This window comes from Bubalus kerabau, chromosome 1 (genome assembly GCF_029407905.1).
Source record: "Bubalus kerabau isolate K-KA32 ecotype Philippines breed swamp buffalo chromosome 1, PCC_UOA_SB_1v2, whole genome shotgun sequence".
In the NCBI taxonomy this organism is placed as follows: domain Eukaryota; kingdom Metazoa; phylum Chordata; class Mammalia; order Artiodactyla; family Bovidae; genus Bubalus; species Bubalus kerabau.
The window spans coordinates 5095905-5116876 of NC_073624.1; the positions used below are offsets into that span (position 1 = coordinate 5095905).

The window sequence follows — 20972 nt, forward strand, 5'->3', positions numbered from 1 at the left end:
GCTTGCAAGTTGGTTTTACTCAGATTCTAGTGTGAGAGCTGCTGGCGCTGAGCGTGAAATGGAGTTGCGAGTTTCCTGGCTGCCAAGGCAAAAAGGGGAAATTGGATGATGGCTTTCCTGGCTGCCAAGGCAAAAAGGGAAGTTGGATGGCTTTCCAAGTTTTCACAGTCTGGTCAGAGGACGCAAATTGATCTGCCAGGGGCTGAGGGAGAAGCTTTTTTTCCAGCGTCAAGTTTGAAAATAAGCATATTACTGGGTTCCATTGTGCATGTATGTCGAGTCACAGAAAAGCATCTGAGGGTGATGCAGTCAGGCTGCTCAGTGATGGCTCAGGGGAAGGGAAGAAAGTTGGCAAGGGGGACGTGGGATCTTGGTCAGCCTGATAGGGTGGCTACCCCAGCAGACCCCCCGTTATCCTGCCCCAGGAGCACATTCATGGTCACTGCGATTCTCATATCTATTTGTCTCCAGTCTGGTGGGGGAGGGGGGATACCCTAACCTGGGGGTCCCTGGGCAGTGCAGGGCTGGAGGGAAAGGGGAGGGGGTGTGTGTGTTTTGGAGCAGGACCCCACTGTGCGGCCGGCCAGCACCAAGCACAGGCACCAGCCGCTGGAGGAGCCAAGCTGAGCAGAGGTACTGAAGTTCAGAGTCAGGTGTGGGGTTCAGGTGCTCTGCAGGGGCGGAGCTGCAGCCATGGACACACAGGGCATGGGGTACGTCATCCCAGGACGCAACAGCACCGAGTCCGCCTGCAAGATCCCGGTGCAGAAACCTCCAACATGGTGATGCCTGCCGAGTCCATGCGCTTGACAGGCAGCCCGGCCCCAGCTCTGCCAGTTACCAGCTCCGTAACTTTGGGCACACCCCATCACCCTCCTCACCTGCCCGTCCTTGTGAAGGAGCGGAGTGTAAGGACCTGCACTGCCCATCCCCACCTCCCGCCACCCCAGGGGTGTCCTGAGGATCAAACAAAATGGCTGGTGCATAGTAGGTGCTCAGTGAACTGTTGCTGCTCCTTTGTTGGAGATGCAGCCCAGCTAGTTCATGATCGTTTAAGTAGCTAACAGATTGTGACCTTTTCAATAATGGATGACTTAAATAATTAATAAGATACACTTAAATCAGCTTGTGCTTATTGATCGAGTAATTGCCCCATCTGTCACACAGGAGACAAAGAGGCAGGCGTGCTCAGCTCAGTTGGACAAATGTGGACTGGGTGGGTCCTCTGGGCAGGGCACTCGAGCCGGGCTCCCGGTAATGTGGAGGTGATGGGTGAGAAGGGGCCGCTCTTCACTTTGAGGAGCGGGGAGGGGACGCACAAGCCCACCCAAAGCTACAGACCATGAAACTGCTGTTGGCTCAGCCCCAAAGGTGGGGTTTCCTGAAATGTGGGTCTCTCACTGAAGACACACCTAGGGTGTTTGTCAAAATAAATTCCTGGGTCTCAGCCAGAGCCTCCTGATCAGAAATCTCTGGAGGTGATGCCTGTAGGCATGACAGTTTGAGAACCATTGCAAAATGTCGTTCCCACGAGCTGAATGTTCTGAGAGCTGAGAATCTACCGTGTAGATGAAGGTAATTCTGCCGCATCCCTCCATCCCTCCCCGTGTACCTGACAAGACCACGATGTGAGCCCATCTTTCTGGGGAGGTGCCGTTCTGCCTGCAGGCAACCCACTCCAGTATTCTTACCTGAAGAGTCCCAGGGACAGAGGACCCTGGCGGGCTACAGTCCACAGGGCCGCAGAGTTGGGCACGACTGAAGCGACTTAGCACGCACGCACGCTCCTCAGAACCTGGATGGCTTCCCTGCACCATAAGGGACCGTGTTGGTCCACTTCTGAGTTGCTGCGTCTGGTCCTAACAGTTCTCAGTCTCTCCCTGGCTGTTAACCCTTGCCTGTCTCCAAGGTCTCCCCCTTTCCACACCATGCGCCTCCTGTGTGCAGGCACTGTGCTGTGCTGTCCAGATAAGGTTCGAGGCAACCGGCTTTGGAGGGGAAAGAGCATGCAAGCTTTGGGGGGTGGTCCGTGACGTTCGAGTTCATGGCAACTGCATGAAAGGCTGAGGTCACGGCCCACAGGGTCTGCCGTCTGCAGGGGGAGACGTTTCATTTTGGAACTCAGGGCCACTGCGTGCCCTCCTGGGTCGCATAGGCAGACCCAGAACGGAGTTTCAATCACTACGTGCGCCTTCCTTCAAGAGTGAGCATCAGGGACATGCAAGGACCTAATGGGGGGTGGGGGTCCCCGGAGTGCTGCCTGCCTCCCGTTCTGCCCTCCACACCCTGCGTGACCTTGGACCGGGGCCTCCCGCTTGGGCTTCTGGTTTGCTAGCTGAGGGGAGAAGGGATGGATTTTGAGAGCAGAGCAGACTTTTGTGTTGCTGGGCCTCCTTGGTTCAAGGAGTGAGCACCCTTGGCTCCAGCAACGTCTACTGAGTGCTTGCTGTGTTCTGGGCACTGTCTGTATCCTTTCGTCCTCTCCAGGATCCCTTGGGCTAAATGCCCATGGCACGGGCACCAGCCCCAAGGTCCCCAGTCAGCAGCCAAGGTCCCCAGTCAGCAGGGTCAGCATGTGATGGGGGTGGCGGGCAGGTGAGCAGTCTGGCTCCAGCCCCTGCCCTCCTGCCGCTGGACGGCGGCTCCCCGCCCTCTGGGCTGCCAGGAATCCCTGCCCCCTCCCTGTGTGGACCTGTCTGCCTTTACATTGTTCAGTTTGGCTAAAGTTCCCCAAACAGCCCCTGCCCCTCCCTGACTCTGTGCAGGAGCTGGGGACGCAGACGCAAGCAGGGCAAATGAAGTCGAAGTTGAGAGCAACCATCCCAGGATGGAGGTTGCCATCCCATACAGGAGGGCACAGGCAGGCTGTGGGGCTGAGCTGGCCGAGGTCAAACAAGCCTGTCTTTGTGGGCAGCGGTGGCGGGGGGCAGGCAGGGGGAGGGCTGTGGCGTGCTCACGGGTGCTGTCAAACCGGGGGTCGGGGGTGGCTGGAGAGTCGGGGCTGGGTTGCTGCCATCAGCGTTTCTCCTGGAACAAGAGCTCGAGTCTGTGCCGCTTTACTCCAAATTGTCACCTGCGTCTTCCAAACACCCACGTTCCAGCCGTTCTGAGTGCTTCCCCGGGGCATCGCGGAGACGTGTCTCCTCGAGCACGGAGCCCATCAGCTGCTCCCTAAGCCTGTCTCGTTCTCTCTCTTTCGACTTTCACCTCAAGAACTCTTCGTGGCCTCTCTCTCTCTCCCCTTCCCCCATCCCAGTCCTGTACTACATGGATGACCCCAGCTGCTCCAGCTCCTGGAGGCGCCTCCATTCCTGGCCCATAGCCCAGCTTCTCCCCACACGGGGAGGAGGACCAGGGGTTTTCCTCTTAGAACAGGGGCCGGGGAGGAAGGGGGTCTTGCTTGGTTCCCAGAGTCTCCATCACGAGATGCCTCCCTCTTCTGGGGGCCTCACACACCCGTTCTGGCTCTTATTTGGGGACGGAGGACTCTGGAGTCAAGATCCAGCTCTGGACAACTCCAAGGGAGATTGAGGCAGGAGGCTTGTCATAGGCACCCCGGAGGGGAGGCCCCAGGGGGCTGCCGCTGCCCGGTCCAGCGGCTGGGAGGAGGGCTGGGCCTGGACACCCAGCAGTGGACTGAGTTGACCCTCAGCACTCCAGCGGAGTCCTGTGTGGGGCAGGGCTCAGTGAACGCTCAGAAACTCATGGAGGAGGCCGTGGGCGCTGCCCCCTCCAGACAGTCAGCAGGGATCGACTCCGTGTCAGGTGGTCAGGGCACAGAGACACAGATGGAAACAAGATCAGAGACAGGAGAAAGAAGGAAGTAGCCACTGCTGAGTGCTGACCGCGTCCCAGACACCGGTCACGGGCTCCATCAGGGGGGTTGGCGCCTGTCAATCGTAAGGCCGTCATCCTTCGTCAGTGGATTATGTTAGCGTCATCATCGCTGTTGGCATTGTTGAAAGCGGCTCATCTCTCGGGGCAGGAGTCGGATGGCTCAGAGTCAAGGCCCACCTGCACCACATGTGGGCTCTGCGGCCTCAGGCAGGCCCTGCCACTGGCCAGTGCCTCGGTGTCCCCGTGTAAATACCAGGCAGGGGTCATAACCACCCTGAGAAGTAAACGGGCCGATCCTGGTACAGGACTCGGCCTGGTGCCTGACCCCCAGGTGTCGGCGGTTCTTGAGGTCATTTCACATTTGGGCAAATAAACACGGTTTAGGTCCTGCCCTGCCAGGATTGACGGGGAGGCAGAAGCAGTCTCCACCCCGAAAGGGCCAGCCACACGCCACTTGTCCTATAAGGGGTGCTGAGCCCCATTTTCGGATACGGAAGCTGGGAGGTGGGGGCTAGAAGGAGTTCGTTCATCTGCCCAGGCCAGCCAGGAAAGGGGAGACTGAGCAGGGCCCCAGCCCAGGGCCAGTGGCCTCTCTGCTGGGGGCTCACAGAGCCTCTAGAGGGGTGGCTTCTTCCACAGGAGGGGGCAGGAGCCTCTTCATCAGAAAGTCCTCCAGCAGCGCGTGGGCTGAAGTGGCCCCAGGCTGCCCCTTAAAAAGCAGTTTCAGAGGCCGAGCCCGCATCTCCGAGCATCACGTGCCTGAGTCCCGACGGACGCACGCTGCCTCCATCTCCTTCACTGGAAATGCCGTATCCTCACCACCTGTTTCACCTCTCAGAATGGCCTTGGGGCGACCAGGGCCGCCTCTCATCACCGTTGTCCAGAGCAGGGACCCTACAGCCCCTGAGTTATGGAGCTTTTGGTCTGGATTGGGATCGGGGACAATCAGGTGATCAAGGGCAGCTGCCTTCGGTTCATTTCAGGAGGAAGCCAGCTTTCCCTTCGTTTACATGATAACCCCAGACTGCAGCATTTCCTACTGAGATCCACTGCAGGCTCAGTCTGTCCTGGCTCATTTCCTTCTGAAAAGTGGTGACACGGTGCCCCCAATATTTGCTCATCACGTCCCCCTGGAGAAGGAAACAGCAAACCACTCCATTGTCCTTGCCTGGAGAATCCCACGGACAGAGGGGCCTGGTGGGCTGCAGTCCACGGGGTCGCAAAGAGTCAGGCACGACTGGGTGGCTCACACTTCTCCCTTGTGCACTTGACACGCTGGTTTTCTTCCGCGTGTAGGGACATTTCACCTTGATGCCCCTCACACACTGGCCGGCTCACCGGCTGCAGGAGGACAGTTCTGGGCTCTGCGTCTCCCCCCAACCCGGTCATCTTTTTGCCCCAGCTCAGGGTTGAGCTCCTGGTGAGTCTCGTCTCTGTCACTGTGCCACGGTTTCCCGGGGTTGGAACCTGCACCCACTGCAGGCATGTCTGGTGTTCAGGGCGCACAGTAGGTGCTCAGCAAGTGCTGTTTGGTTGACACGGCAGCTGCAGAGCTGGAGCTACCCACCCCTGCCATGTCATCCAGCCCTCAGGCTGTGTGGCTCTTTGCCAGTGCTGGCCCCCCCAGGGGTGTGGGGGCCCTAAAGGAGAACGAGGAGGGGACCTTGGGTGCTGCGGGAACCACCCTGGCTTCTTGCTGCAGCTGTGGGGAGAGGGGTCCCCAAGACACGGTGTTATCCCCCCTGCTGCTGTATTGCCGTATTCACGTGAGTCGTTACTGGGGATCGCGGTCGTACGCTCCTGGCTTTGAATCCCAGGTTGACTCCTCTGAACCTGTCTGAGCCTTGTTTTCCTCATGTGTAAAATGGGGACAATCACAGCCTAACTTCACAGTGAGGTCTTGGGACCTGCTGACGTTCTGATTGCCTTCTAGGATTCCCGCCCCCCGCCCCGTCCCCCCCCCCTGCCCCTTGGTCCCTGCCTGGTCCCCTCTGGTTCATCCCACCTCCCCATCACCCCCAGGTAAGGGGCTTCAGCTCCTATTCTGGCCCGCAAGACCCTTCCCAGCCTACCTCAGTCTCTCTGAAGCCTCAGGCTCTGCCCTCTTCCCTCTAAGACACAAGTGAGCAAGTCGAGCACTGGAAACCTTGGTGACATTTGCTGTTTAGACCCACCCCTGTCATTATTTCCCTGCTAACAGCCCCCCTGAGAACTGAGCTGTGCAGCTTTTTCATCCCCTTTCACAGATGAGCAAACACAGGCCCAGAGAGGCTAAGTGACCTGCCTGCAGCCACGCTAGTAAGTCCACGGACCTCAGCCAGGGTCTCTCTAGTCCAAAGTCTCCCGGAACAAAGTCCAATCCCGAGCCCACCGCCGCAGCCCCTGTCGCTCTCAGAGCCTCTTCTGTCTCCCCGCTCCCTCACCTAGAACCCACCCAGCTCATTGCAGAACTCATCCGTGCCTCCCCTGTGGGGTCCCTGGAGTTCACCCGACTCCGGAGCCTCCCCCACACCGGGCAGAGCACAGCCATTGCTTTCTTCCCGGCTCTGCGACCAGAGTCTGTGGTGTGTGGTTTCGGCAGGGAAACCAGCCAACGGCGAGAAATTCCAGAAAATTAGGAGACAAAGGGAGAGGACGAGATATCCTCTTTCCTTGGCGCCACATCAGACACCGAGGAGGCCTCCGTGACTGGAATTCAGAAGGCAGTGGATTCAGAGTCGGCCTAGGGTTTCAGTGCTCGGGGCTTCCAGCTGGGTCAGGACACCGCGGCCCTGCCCCCTCGGATCCCGTCCTTCCTGGCTGGGCCCTGCCTTCCCCCCACCCGGGCTGGTTGACACGGGAAACCACCCTCTGCCAGCTCTCCCAGTTTTCATCTTGTTCGCATGGCTTTGGTGGAAGCCCAGGAGAGTGTTTGCTCATCAGCGTGACTTGACGACCTGGGGGGGATACGTGAGGGATGGGGTTGGTGGTGACGGAAAGCCCAGCCCGGAGGCCTCACTTGCTGTGTGTCCTCGGATGTGTTGCTGGCCCTCTCTGAGTCTCCATACCTGCTCTGGACAACGGTGATGAGAGGTGAAGGGGGCACACGGAAGGGCCCAGCCCAGGGCTCAGCACACAGTAGGACTGCAGGGAGCATGGATGCTATTCCTAGGGAGCACCCCCTCTCCCCTCAGCAGCTGGCCTGTCCCTCCTTACCCAGGGGAGGGGAGGGCAGAGAGCCTGACTTCTCCGTGGAGAAAATCAACGTGGGGGCCAAGAGGGAACACTTGGGTTCGGCGCTGGGGACTGAATGTGAGGTGGGGAGCGCAGGGGCAGATGGCACTGCTCCAGCGCTCATGTCGGCACCCCGTGTCTGGCCCCAGCCCCGCTAGGACAGAAGAGTGAGTGAGGGTTTTGTCTGCCTTGAGTCCGTGCCTCACTCCTAGCTCTCAAATACTTATTTGATGAATCCTCATCTTAAGGGCCGGAGAAGGCAATGGCACCCCACTCCAGTACTCTTGCCTGGAAAGTCCCATGGACGGAGGAGCCTGGTGGGCTGCAGTCCATGGGGTCGCTAAGAGTCCGACACGACTGAGCGACTTCACTTTCACTTTTCACTTTCATGCATTGGAGAAGGAAATGGCAACCCACTCCAGTGTTCTTGCCTGGAGAATCCCAGGGATGGGGGAGCCTGGTGGGCTGCCGTCTGTGGGGTCGCACAGAGTCGGACACGACTGAAGCGACTTAGCAGCAGCAGCAGCATCTTAAGGGCAAGAAAACCAAGGCACAGAGAGCTTAGGTAATTGGTCCAAGGTCACCTCGCTGGTCACCCACAGCCTCAGTGTTTGAACCCAGGCCATCTGCTCCAGCCCAGGCTGTCAGGGCCAGTTGTCCAGCCTGGTCCCTTTGTCGAGGGAGCTGGATGGGAGGAGCAGGCTGGAGTCAGGAGACAGAGCTTGAGGGCCTCCGCATCCCCCTGAAGCCTTGGGCAGGAACTGACTCCTTGAGGCAGAGTCCAGCCAGGGCAGGACCAAGGGCAGGGGAAGGGACTGGGAGAAAGAGGGGGTGTGTGGCATCCAATTCTGGTCCAGCGAGGGGCAGGGATGGGAGCTGACCTCCCGCACTTCTGTCCTGGGTCAGGCACCTGAACACACAGTGAAACTGACTCAAGTGCAGACAGTGGCGATAAGTGATCAGATCTGATTGGAGGGAGCCCAGAGGAGACACCTGCCCATCCTGGGCATCAGGGAGAGCTTCCTGGAGGAGGTGATGGCTAAAATGGTCTCTAAGGACAAGTAGGAGTTAGGCAAACATTAAAAAATACAGCAGGGAGGGTATTCTAGTAGGAAAAACAGAATGTCCACAGGCTGCAGTGAGGGGTGAGGCCCACAGAGCCTGCAAAGGAAGCAGCTGTCCGGGCACACAGTGCATCCCAGAGTTCTTCTCTCTGTTAGAATAATCAGAGCATCAGGTTCTTTTTCTGGTGAAACCCCCTTCACTGACAATCTTCCACAAGAGGCCAGAAATGCCCCCGAGAGGTCTTCTGGGGCTCAGAGCCTTCTCCTTCTGCTCTTTCCCTGCGCAGACAGCCACAAATCCTGATGGAGACCCCCAACCCAGCCCTTGAAAGAAATAGCTGGGTGCTTGAAGACCCCCGAGCCCCCGGGGTCCAGAGCAAGGAGCAGGTCACCTCCAAAGAGACCTGGGGCTCTGCTGGGGGTTTTTCCGCTCGTACCAATGAGTAAACTGTGATACTGGACCAAAAGGGAAGCGGGTGGATGAAGTGGTTTGGAGGGAAAGCCACGGGCAGCCCAGAGTTCAAATCCCACGGCTGCCCTCCTGAATCCCGTGACCAGGACGGTTCTCGCCCCCTCCCTACCTGCCCCCAGCCTCAAGGCTCAGGGTCCTTGGGAGAGGGTGATGAGAGGCCTGGGGAGGCGGGGCTGCGGGGAGCCAGAGCCCAGGGCCCTTCTTTCTGGTCTTGGCTATCACTTCCCTGTTTAAGCCATTTCCTCTGCCTCAGCCCTCCACCAAGTAGCCATGACAGTTTCCTTTCTTTTTGTGCCAAATTTCCCATCGTAAAATCGCCCCTGCTCAATGGAGAGCAGGCGAGGAGTAGGCCAAACGGGCTCCCCACCTAACACGGCCCCTTCTCCCCTCCGGCCCTCGCTGGTCACCAGCGCCTGTTTCACTTTTATGGTTGCTGCCTTCGCGCATAAGACTGTGTGTCTTGGGTTTTTAGTTCAGCTTTATGTCACAGAGGGCTGCCTGCATTATTGAGAAGTTTTCATAAGCGCTGCTTTAATAGCTATGTTCATCGTGCCTTGAGAGGCGATGGTCCATCTCTCCGTGACCCGCCTTCATGTCTTGGGCCACCTGGGGGCTTCTAACCTCCCACCCAGTGATGCTTCTCTTCCTCTCTCAGAGCATCACTCTGCTTGTGCCCTGGATTCCTCGGCCTCCAGGATGAGAGGGTTTCCAGAACCCCCTCCTCATCCCTGCCCAGACACGGGTCCCCTGGTGATAGAGTGCTAACCCCTCCGAAGCCAGCCGCCTGCTGGTTCTTTATAGGCAGGAAGCAGCGTGATGAGGGGCAGACCTGGAGGCTTAACAGATCTGGATTCAAATCTTGCTCTCCCGTTTCCTGATGGCTGGAAGACCTCCAACAGGTGACTTAGCCAAAGTGCCCTCACCTGGAAAGCAGGTGCTGAAATCAGCCTCACTAGGGTGCTGTCTGGCTAAACGAGACACATGAAGAGCCTGATGCATAGAAATGGTTGTGCACATGTTTCCCAGCTCTCTCCGCATCTCATCGGGGTGTGGCGGGCTTTCCAGGATATTGAAGATGGCAGTCAGCTGTCCCCAAGGTCCACAGCCCTCTTGGCCGAGTACCAGAGAGCAATCAACATGAGAAGGGGTTTCAGTGAATGAGTAGGAGTTTTCTGGAAGTAGAGAAAGGGCAGAGAGAGCAGCTTGGCAGTGCGTCAGACGAGGGAGAAGGCTGAGGAAAAGCGGGGAGCCCCGGGGAGCCCCAGGTCCTGGGTACCACCTCTTGTGGCCCCCAGGCCCTCATTGGCTGCACCTGAGTCCACTTCACTGCTCCATCCTCGTCTCCCCAACCTTAGACACTGGAGGGCTCTTTGACCCTCTTCTCCCCACCTTCACCACCCCGGGAACCCCACCTGGTCCATGTTTCCCGTCTTGTCAAGCTGCACTGGATCCCTGCCTGGCTCCATCTCCACCCCCATCTCCTGTCTCTCCTGACTGCAGGCTCACTCGGATGTTCAGTAGACACGGCAGACAAGCACATCCAGGGACCCCTGCCCACTCCCGCTGTCTGCTTGGGACAGAATCTCGGAGCCAGCTGGAGCATGCCCTCCTTTCCCACTTCACATGCCCTGTCATCAACCATATGCCCGCACAAGCCCAGAACCCTCCCTCCACGCCCTTCTCCCAGTCCGTCTTATCCCCTCCTAAACCTCTCTGCTTCTCTCCTCTGCCTCCCACCTGCCCCGAAGCCCAGCAGCAGCAGGGAAGATCTTCAAACATGACTCAACAGCCACCGACACCTCTCTCACAAGGGGCTGAATCCAGCAGCCTCTCACTGGGCACACAGCTTGACCTGACACCCCCTCCCCAGTCCCTCTGCCCTCCTCTCTCCCAGTTGCTCCAGCCACACTGGCCTCGCTGGTTCCTGAGCTGGCCAAGCCCACCCCAGAGCCTTTGCACCTGCCGCTCCCTCTGCCTGAAACGCTCTCCTCCCAGACACCTGCGGGGCTCGCTCCCTTCCTTCCACCAGACACCTGCTCGGATGTCACCTACTCCAAGAGGCCTTCCTGGACCAAGGTTTATAAATAGCAACAGTCCCCCCCCTCCACCGCCCACCCTCCTCTCCTCCCCCTTTTACTCTTTTGGTTTCTATGTGGAGCTCACCACCTCTGTTGAGTTTGATTTCTTGTCTGCTGTCTCCTTTGCTGTCAGGAATCCTGAGGGAGATGGGATTGGTCTGTCCTGTGCCCGGCCATGCCCCCAGCACCCGGAAGTAGGTGCTCAATAACCAAGTGACTGCATTTTTATCTGCCTGGAGCTGGGCATACAATAGGCACTTGGTAAATGTCAGACCAATGAGTGAATGGCGTCATCATTGTTGACAACAGAAGTTCCTGTCTATTGAGGAACCAGTGAGCTAAGCAACTTCAGCGGACCATGCCAGTTCATGTCCCTAGCTTGGCCACCCCAGGCTCCATGCACAGAAGAGGAAACTGAGGCTCAGAGAGAGTTAGCAGTTTCCCCAGAGCTGCACAGTGCCTGAGCCGGCATTCATGCCTAGGTCTAGCTGACTCCAAAGTCCACTGCTCGTGCATGAGCAGTGGGCTTCCCTGGACTGGGAAGCGGGGTCTCACCAGTACCTCTCCCACTGTGGGAGTGACGCTCTGAGATGACACTCATGAAGTGCCCAGCCCCGTACTGAACCGGATGATGGGTTCCCTGTGCAAGTCAGGCCTTACCCATCCCTGGGGCAGGACCTCGAGCGTTCCCCCAAAGGGTATGAGATCTGGGGCTCCAGGCACTGGCCCACCAAGCCCTCTCTGGCCTGGATGCAGTATTGATTAGAAACCATGCAGGTTCTGCACCAGCTCCATCTAAGGCTGCCACGCGCACGTGGTTGGGTTACATGGTTGATTTGGCTTGGTTTGATTTTGGGGTCTTCCTTCTTGCCCTTGCACCATTTGTGAGGGTCTCTTTCAGCCCTCAGAATCTTTCTGGAGACCCAAAGAGGGGCTGGAGCAGCCAGGAGCCCCACGCCTCCACCTGGCTGCTCGCCACCTGCCTCCTTCCTCTAGGCACCCTGCCCCATCCAAGGAGGTCCCAGCTACACAGCAGCAAAGCAGTGCAGGCTGGTTATAGAAAACGTTGCCTCAAGAATCTCATGGCCTCAGCCAGCAAGCTTGCAGAGAGCCCAGCTGCATGGTCTTGGAGTCAGAGCTGGGTTCAGTCTGTGCCTCCAATTGCTAGTGGGGGAACTCAGGCAAATTAGCTCACTTCTCTGAGCCTCAGCTCTCCCATCTGTAGGATGGGCCCAGTAGATTGACCCTGCTGGCTGACTGTGAGGATTAGAACAGGGCCTGGCCTGTGACAGGAGCCTCCATAAATGATGGTTGTAATTATTGGTGTGTTATCAGTGCAAGAATCAAAGTGGAGAAGAAAAGCAACAGAATCCACCCCCTGCCCCAGCCACACACACACGTACACAGGTGTTTTGCATTTTCTGCTTTCTCATGCGTGTGCTTTTACACGCTTCCAAGAGTGATGTACAGGAGGCCCCCTTATCCAAAGTTTCCCTTTACCCAGTTTCAGTTGCCTGCAGTCAACCTTGGTTTGAAAATATTAACTGGAAAATTCCAGAAATGAACAATTCACAAGTTTTAAATTGCTCGCTATTCTGAGTAGCGTGATCAAATCTCACGCCGTCCCGCCCTGGATGTGAAACGTCCCTTCGTGCGGGGTGCTCCGCCATCCGTCTCTCGGTCCTCACAGGGCTCGCGTTCAAGCGACCCTCACGTGCTGGATAACGGGCTCTCGGGGCAAGAACAGTGATGCTGGCGGGTTGGCGGTGCCAAAGGGAAGCCGTAAGTGGTTCCTCTTAGTGAAAGGATGGAAGTTCTCAATAAGGAAAGAAAACACAGCTAAGATCTTGCTAAGCTCTATGATAAGAATGAATCTTCTACCGGGGAAATTGTGAAAAAGGAAAAAGAAACCTGTGCTAGTCATGCCGTCGCATTTCAAACGGCAAAAGTAACAGCCACGGGGCCTCCTGAGTGCTTACAACGGAAAAGGCGTTAAATCTGTACGACGAGGTACTTAGAGAGAGACCACACTCACATAACTTTTATTACAGTGTATCGTTATAATTGTTCTATTTTAATATTAGTTGTTGTTGTTAACCTTAAATTGTGCCTAGTTTATGAATTAAACTTTATCATAGGCACATATGGATACAAGAAAACATGGTCTACGTAGGGTTTGGTTCTCTCTGTGGTTTTAAGTACCCACGGGGGTCTTGGGATGTACCCCCTCCATGGTTATGGGGGGACGACTGTACTCACAGTTCTGCATTCTGATTTTATTCACCTAACATTAAATTAGCCATTACCCTGTGGTTTTGACTTAATTTTTCTAAATATCATCGTAGCAGCTTCTCAGTGGTCCAGATTCCACATGCTGGCGTTGAATCAGCCATTTCCCCCCAGCAAGGCATTTACACAACTTAACAATATATATTGAAAACATTGCAAAGGGGAGGAACACACTCTGGCAAGTTAGGAATGGCAACAAACACTTTTACGTGTTTATGGTTTTCCCTTTTTTAAAGTATGTCCTCTGCATGGATTCCAGGCCAGTGGATTGTTGAGTGCAGGGGTGTGACAGGTTTATGGCTCTTTGTGTTAGCGTCAGCCTCATTCCTAAACGGTCTGTCTCCACCTGCAGCTTCTGAGGATGTAGCCCCCTCTCCAGCCTGAGGTTTGCTTTTTTTAAAATTATTTTATTAATGGGGTCAAACACCTTGCCTTTCATCTGTTAATTAATTGTATTTCCTCTCCTGTGGTGTCTGTATGTGCTAAGTCACTTCAGTTGTGTCCAACTCTTTGAGACCCTGTGGACTGTAGCGTGCCAGCCTCTGCTGTCCATAGGATTTTCCAGGCAAGAATACTGGAGTGGGTCGCCCTGCCCTTCTCCAGGGGAACTTCTTACATGTCTCTCACATCTCCTGCACTGCAGGCGGGTTCTTTACCACTAGCGTCACCTGGGAAGCCTCCTATCCTGTGGGGGTGCCCACATATTTTACCATGACCCCCAAATAGGAAATAATTGAAGCCATTTCCATCAGCACGTGTTTCCTAAACTTCAGCTCCTGGGTATTCCTCTTGCCTGTGTACCTCTCTCCCTTGTACTATTTACTTACTACATTTTTTATTGATCTTAAATCAAGCCATTTTTTAAAAAAGAAAACCCAGACTTGCTGTAAGCACTCATATCTTTGATTTCAGGGTTACTTTTTCCCCAGGAAACTCTCCTATGCGGTGGGTGGGAGTGTAAATTGGAGCAGCCACTCTGGAATACAGTGTACAGGTTCCTTGAAAAAGTAAAAATAGAGCTATCACACAATCCAGCAATTCTGCTCCTGGGCATATAGCCGGAAAAGACTAAAACTCTAATCTAGAAGGATACACGCACCCCAACGTTCATAACAGCGCTATTTACAATAGTCAAGACATGGAAACACCCTGTGCTGCCACCGAATGATGGATAAAGAAAATGTGGTGCATCTGTACGTGGAATGGTACCTAGCCATAAAAGAGGATGAAACAGTGCCATTTGCAGCAATGTGGATGGACCTAGAGATGGGTCTTATGGTACTAAGTGAAGTACCAGACAAAGACAAATGTCACACAATATCCCTTCCCTGGGAGCTCAGTTGGTAAAGAATCCGCCTGCAATGCAGAAGACCCCAGCTTGATTCCTGGGTCAGAAAGATCCTCTGGAGAAGGGATAGGCTACCCACTCCAGTATTCTTGGGCTTCCTTTATGGCTCAGCTGGTAAAGAATCCGCCTGCAATGTGGGAGACCTGGGTTCAATCCCTGGGTTGGGAAGATGCCCTGTAGAAGGGAAAGGCTACCCACTCCAGTATTCTGGCCTGGAGAATTCCATGGACTGTAAAGTCCTTGGGGTCGAGAAGAGTCGGACGTGACTGAGTGACTTTCACTTTCATCACTTATATATGGAATCTAAAATGTGATACAATGAACTTATTTACAAAACAGAAGCAGACTCACAGACTCAGAAAACAAACTTACAGTTACCAAAAGGCAAGGGTTCGGGGAGGGGTAAGTTAGAAGCTGAGATTCGCAGATACGCACTAATATATATAAAACAAACAATAAGGTCCTACCGCAGAGCTCAGGGAACTATATTCAATATCCTGTAATAAACCATAATGGAAAAGAATATGAAAGACATTATATATGTTTATATACATATAACCGAAACACTTTGCTGTACACCAGAAGCTAACACAACTTAACTAACAGTAAATCAATACAACATTACTAACAGTAAATCAACTATACTTCAATTTTTTTTAAAAGTTACATTTTTCCTAGTACATATAAAACAAACCCATAAACATATCCAAGAGTTTGGGGGGGTGCCACCTCAACAGAAAGTGAAAGTGAAAGTCGCTCAGTTGTGTCCAACTCTTTGCGACCCCATGGACTATACAGTGCATGGAATTCTCCAGGCCAGAATACTGGAGTGGCTAGCCGTTCCCTTCTCCAGGGGATCTTCCCAACCCAGGGATTGAACCCAGGTCTCCCACATTGCAGGTGGATTCTTTACCAGCTGAGCCACCAGGGAAGCTCAGTAGAACTGGCAGTTGAATCTTGAGACATTTTCGGAGCCTGTTGTAAAACACAGCCACTATAAAAATTCAACGATAGAAACTTCCAATTCAGTAGATCCTATTAAACGCAAAGGTGACAGATAGTCAAAACTCTTCACTTCCTGATTGTTTTGCTGCGTCTGCTCCTCGCTGTGCTCTTGAGGTCTGCTTATCTGTGTGGTGGAAACAGGCAGGATGGTGATCGCCGCCCACCCCTTCGGGGCTGCGCACTCAGCAACATCATGTTGGCGGTGTTTATGTTTATGCCATAGAAATGGGCAGTAAATGCTACAAACCAGGCTGCTTTTCCCCTGCAGGACTGGTCGCTAAATGTTTACCAGCTCACCGCTGTGCGGCACGGCTCATGCTGGCACCTCCCAGGGTCTGCCTGCCCCAGTGGTCTGCTTACTGTGGAGAAGCAGACGTTTTCTTAGGTGAAGGCAGGGTCCTGGCACTCCCGGGGACATCCCAGCAGCATTAGCCAGGATGAGAAACAAGGTGATTCTGGGGGGAGATTCATCCACCCTTCCCAGATCCTGGTCCTTCCAGGTGCAGGGAATAAGGGGGTGGGTGGGGCCGGGAGACAGAGAGCCTGGTTGGGCCTCTGGCCACACATCTGGCTCTCAGCCCCCGAGAAGACCTCTCAGCATCCCTTTGCAAACCCTCCGGTTCCATCTGCCCTTCCTTCTCTGAAAGAGCCTGCAGCAGGCACCCTGAACTCCCAGATTTATTCAATCAGCGCTTTATCCAAGGTCGGCGCTAGGTCGTGGCCAGTGCTGAGTGCTGGGGGTAGAAAGTTGAAACGGGTTTAGTCCTGCCTGCAGGGAGCACTGGCCGGTGTTGGGCCGGATTTCGATCCTGCCCCTCCGCTTGCTTTGCCTGGAAGATCAAGGTATTCAGCCTCGGGGTGAATATACCTCGGGGAGGGTTTAGGGGAAAAATCCCTGAAAGTGCACTTCCAAAGTGAACTAGACCCACTCTTTCTGGGCCCGGGATGCAGCTCAGCGAGGTGCGTGAGTGAGGGCTTTGGGTCCGGCCAACAAGATCCGTGGGCCTGTGACCTTGGGTAAATCACTCGCTCCTCCAAGCCTGTTTGCTTGTCTGTGAAAACAGTGGCACCAAGAGGATGGAGGGGGCGCCTGTTAGGAGCCCGACACAGAGCCGGTGCTTAGCCCTGTGGCGCCCCCATGCCCGGGGCCCCGCTGCCAGGCGCGTGTGGGTGCCGTGTACATGCATAGCGTATAGTGTGTGGGGGTATGTGTGCATGCAGAGTGCAGGGGTGTGCTTTGGGCGTGGTGTGCATGTGTGTGTAGATGTGTGTGTAGTGTGCACACTCATCTCTGCCCCCTCTGCCCCCTCCTGCCACCTTGGTCCTGACCCAAGAGCCATGGGCAAGGGGCGTGGAGGAGGGGCCAGGGTATCTGAGCAGCTAGGGGTGAAGGAAGACAGAAACAAGGCAGGTCTAGCCTATGGGAGCACAGCGGTGTGAATGGCGCCAGGGCCCGGGGCCAGGAGCCACGGACAGCCTAGGATAAGGTGCACACGCTCCCAGGAGGCACCTTCACCTCCCAGGGATTTACAAAAGAGTGGACCAAACCCTGAGCCCCGAGCCAGACTATGGACACAGAATGAATCAGACCCCTGTCTCAGACCCCATGAGACCCTCACCCAAGCCTGGCCTCTGTGGCTTCCCTTCCCAGCTCCCCACGGGCTCCTACATAACCCTCAAAACCTTACTCAGGTCGCTCTCCTCCAGTCCCTGGAGGACCTCTGTCCCTGCTCCCATCACAGGCAGGACCACGTGGTCTGTTGTCCCCTCCATGCCCACTAGACTGGGCAAGAGCAAGGACAGTCTGAGTCTTGCTGGGGATCCCAGGGCCCAGAGCAGAGCCCTGGGCTGGGAGTCAGGGTGGCTGATGAGCCCTGGGTGGCTCATTCCCCCAGCACACTGCTGACTGCTGTTTAACCTCGGGCAGCCCCTTCCCTCCCCGAGCTTTACTGTCCTCACCATATCAGTCGAGGGAAGGGACAGAATGCTTCCGTGGTGCCTTTCAATTTAAAACCTCCCCGACCTTCTACCTGGCTAACAGAGACATGGACAGGGACAAGAACAGATGTGGAAAGCGCTTTGAAAAATTCATAGCAGGAAGCCCAGGGAGAGAGGCTTTCCTTTTGTGGGGTGGGAGGAGGGGGGAGCTGTGGACAGAGCTGCGGATGAAAAGGACTGCTTCCGGAGCACTTTGTGGCATTTAATGTAGAATGCAGAGTGCCCAGGAAAGCAACGGCATCAAATATTTACTAAAGCAGCATTAAAAATTCACCTTTAGGACGCAGAGGTTTAAAGACCCCGGGCTTCCTGCAAAATGCTACAAGGCAGGAGAGCGAAATGATGGGCACGAGGGTACGTGTAGGGTGTGAGCAATGATGTCCCCGGAACCAGGCACTGCTCCCCATGGACCCCTCCTCTATTCCCCCTGCCAAAGCGGCCTCCAGCCCTGCGTCTGCAGAGGCACGCGGGCAGCCCTCCTTGGCCATAAGCCTTTCTGAGGCTCCCGTGACCTGCGGGATAAGAACAGGCCCTCGGCTCAGCCTCCATGGCCCTCCGTGATCCGGCTTCTGCTTCTCTGGGCAGCTGAGTCCCATAGGATGAAAGGAGTGAGCTGCTGAGGTTGGAGGAGATTGAGGTGGGATCAGGGGATGTTCCAGGCACTGGGAGTGGCCTGTGCAAAGGCAGTGAGGCAGACAGATGCAGTGTATTCATGCATCAGAAGCAAAATCAGGGTGCTGGAGTGTGCAGAGAGAAGGGGAGCACAGGAGGGGAGGGGTGGGAGACACGCGGGGGTCTGAGGTGCAGGGTCATGGTGAGGAGGAGGCTCCTGATGCAGGGGTGGAGGGAGCCCTCCAGGAGAGGGTCACGGGCCTTTTCAGAAGCTCCCCCTGGCCGTGAGTCCAGCAGAGGCCAGCGCTGGCTCACAGGCGGGGCTGTGGCCAGAGCAGAGCAGGCGGGGCAGACAGCCCACAGGACCGGCTGTGGATTGGGGAGGTGGTGGTGGGGAAACGAGGGGCTCCAAGGGCCGTGTCCCAGACTCTGGCCTGAGCCACGGGGGCGATGCCGGTGGGATTTCCTGAGATGGGGACCCAGGGGCAGGCCTGGGTTTGGGGATAAGCCATCTGGAGTCTGAGGTGCCTGTGAGCATGGACGGGGTGATGCTGCAGACAAGTCAGGGAGGAGCTTGGGGGGGGGCGGGGTGGGGAATGTGGGCTGAATCCCAGCTTGGATTTGGCCAAGGGGCCTGTCACGGAATCGCACTGTGGAGGGGTGGGAGGTGACCTGGGGCGAGGATGGAGTGTGGGGCAAGGGACCAGGGACGCCAGCAAGGAAGTGTGGGGGGAGCAGTCCCGAGGCAGAAGGGATGCAGGAGGCCTGAAGGGGCGTGATCCTGCAGGAGCAGGGTCGGGCCGAAGGGCTGTGGGGACCCAGCCTCAAATGCTAGGACCTAAGACCCCGCCCTCTGCCCACTGCTCCTAAGATGCCCCGTGCCTGATGCAGAGATACAGTCAGCAGGCTCCTCCTAACACACCATGACCACCCCCATCTGCCAGGCCTCTTATGATCCCAGGATGACAGCAGGCTTCTCCCTTTGGGGAAGGAAGTGAGGTTTCACGTTAGATACTTAAAAATGAAGCAGTGCCTTAGAAGACCCCAAATCATTCTAATTTGTCCACAAACAAGACCTGAGTTTGATGGTCTCTTGTTTTTCTGGGAGACTCGGTAACCCAGAGCTGCTCATCTTCACTGTAGAGGACCAACAAGATGTCTTGCTAAAGGCAAAATAAAAATGCCCTAGAGGGTCTCTAAACCCCCTTTTGAAATACTTTTTCTCCCCACTTAAGACAGCCATGCACTGAGCGCTCACTGTATGCAAGGCGCTTTAACACTCTGCCTCCTGTGACCTTGGCAAAGTCCTCACTTGGCAGAAAAGTAAACGGAAGCTCCCAGAGGCGGGTGACTGCTGGCTGGTGGTAGGAGTGAACACGGACACTCGCCAAGGGTCTGCAGGGACCCCCGGGGCCTGGGGCCTGCCTTGCTCCTGACAGCTCTCGCTGGAAGCAGGGAAGGATGAAAGGAAGCCCTGACCCAGAGAAGCCTGATTGCTCTGGGGGTCGTGGAGTCTGGCTGTGTCTGCAGGACTGGAGGGAGGCCAAGCTGGCAGCAGGGGAGCAGGCCAGAAGCGGGTTGTGGGGTCAGCAGAGGAGGAACCTCTTTCCAGGCAGCCTTCCTTCACAGCAGAGTTGCTCTGCTCACTAGGTAGTGAGTTCCCCGTCATTGGGGTATGCAAGCTGAGACCAGAAATTCATTTCTGGAGGCTGTTCACTCTTTCCCAGTTAAAGTACGTAAAGTGCCCATCTTAACAGTACAGTTTGGTGAACTTCGGTCTGAGATGGTGAACATTCTAACATGTGGAAGGCTTCCTCTCAACCCCTGAATACCACTTCTCTGACACTCAGCCCCTAAGTCATTTTGCCCCATTGTAGGCTCTCCCTGGGCTGGAACTGGATGGTGTGGACCCTAGGGTCAGCATCTCTCACACAACATTTTTTTCGATGAAATGAATTCCTCCATGACATTGCGCATATCAAGAGTCTGTTCTTCTTCACTGCTGTATAGTACTCCACTATCTGGGCATATCACACTGTTTATCCCTTCACCTGTTGAGGGCATTTGGATTGTTTCCACCTTGGGGTGATTATCCATAAGGCCGCTCTGAACACCCATGGCCACACGCTCTGGTGAACAGGTAGACACAGTTCTCTTGGGTGCTTAGGAGTGTCTGATGGCTGCTGTAAACAGTGACCATACACTTGGTGGCTTAGAACAGCACAAATGTACCCTCCTGTAGTTCTGACGGGCAGAGGTTCCCAAGGAGCCTTGTGAATTCCTGATGTCCAGGTGTTCGTAGAGCTTGTCCCTTGGAGGCTCCAGGCAGAATCTGTTCCCAGGGGCAGCCTCTGTCCACAGCTCATAGACCCTTCCTCCGGTGGCATCACTGTGACCTCTGCTTCCATCCTCACATCTCCTCTGACTCTGACCCTCCTGCACCCCCCTTCTTCAAGGACCCCCTCGGGATGACCCTGGGTCCACTTGGGTAACCAGTCTCTCCATCACATAGCCACATTCCCAGCTTCTGGGGATTAGGACAGGGACCTCTTTGGGGGCCTGAGCTGTGCCTACCCAGGGGGACATGTAGTGTCATGGGACAAGGGGTATGTTCAGCCTCAGCACGTGTGGTCTGTCAGTTTCCCTAAGCAGCTCAACCTCTTTGCCCTCCCCGGGTCATGGGTGAGAGTCCTCCTCCCCCAGCTCCTCACGTCTTTGTCATCTTAGCCCTTTATTTCAGGAGCATGGAGGGCGGCCCCCTGTAGTTTTCTATCATCATTCCACGAGCACACCTCCTCCATGCAGCCCCCCATGACCACACCTTTTGCTGTTAAGGGTGCTGTGCTGGGGCGGGGTTGGGGGACTGCCCTCCTAGCCCTGCAGTGGTCCTGCACTGTTCTCTTCTTTGGGAGGTGGTAACAGTGTGAGTATGGTAACCTCTCAAGTTACTGTGAGAATGCTCTAGAAATTGAGCTGAAAACTCCAGTCCCGGGCGCCTGGCTCCTGGTCTCTGGGGGAGCTCTTATCAGCGCTGAGGATGCTTTATCTTCAGCTCA

At 55.6% G+C, this 20972-nt stretch overlaps 1 protein-coding gene across 2 annotated transcripts in view; it reads left to right on the forward strand.

Annotated features, from left to right (window-relative positions):
• SHISAL1 (shisa like 1) overlaps nucleotides 1–20972 on the forward strand; it is a 79259-nt gene that overhangs the window by 43783 nt on the left and 14504 nt on the right. The gene's annotated exons all lie outside the window — the stretch shown is intronic.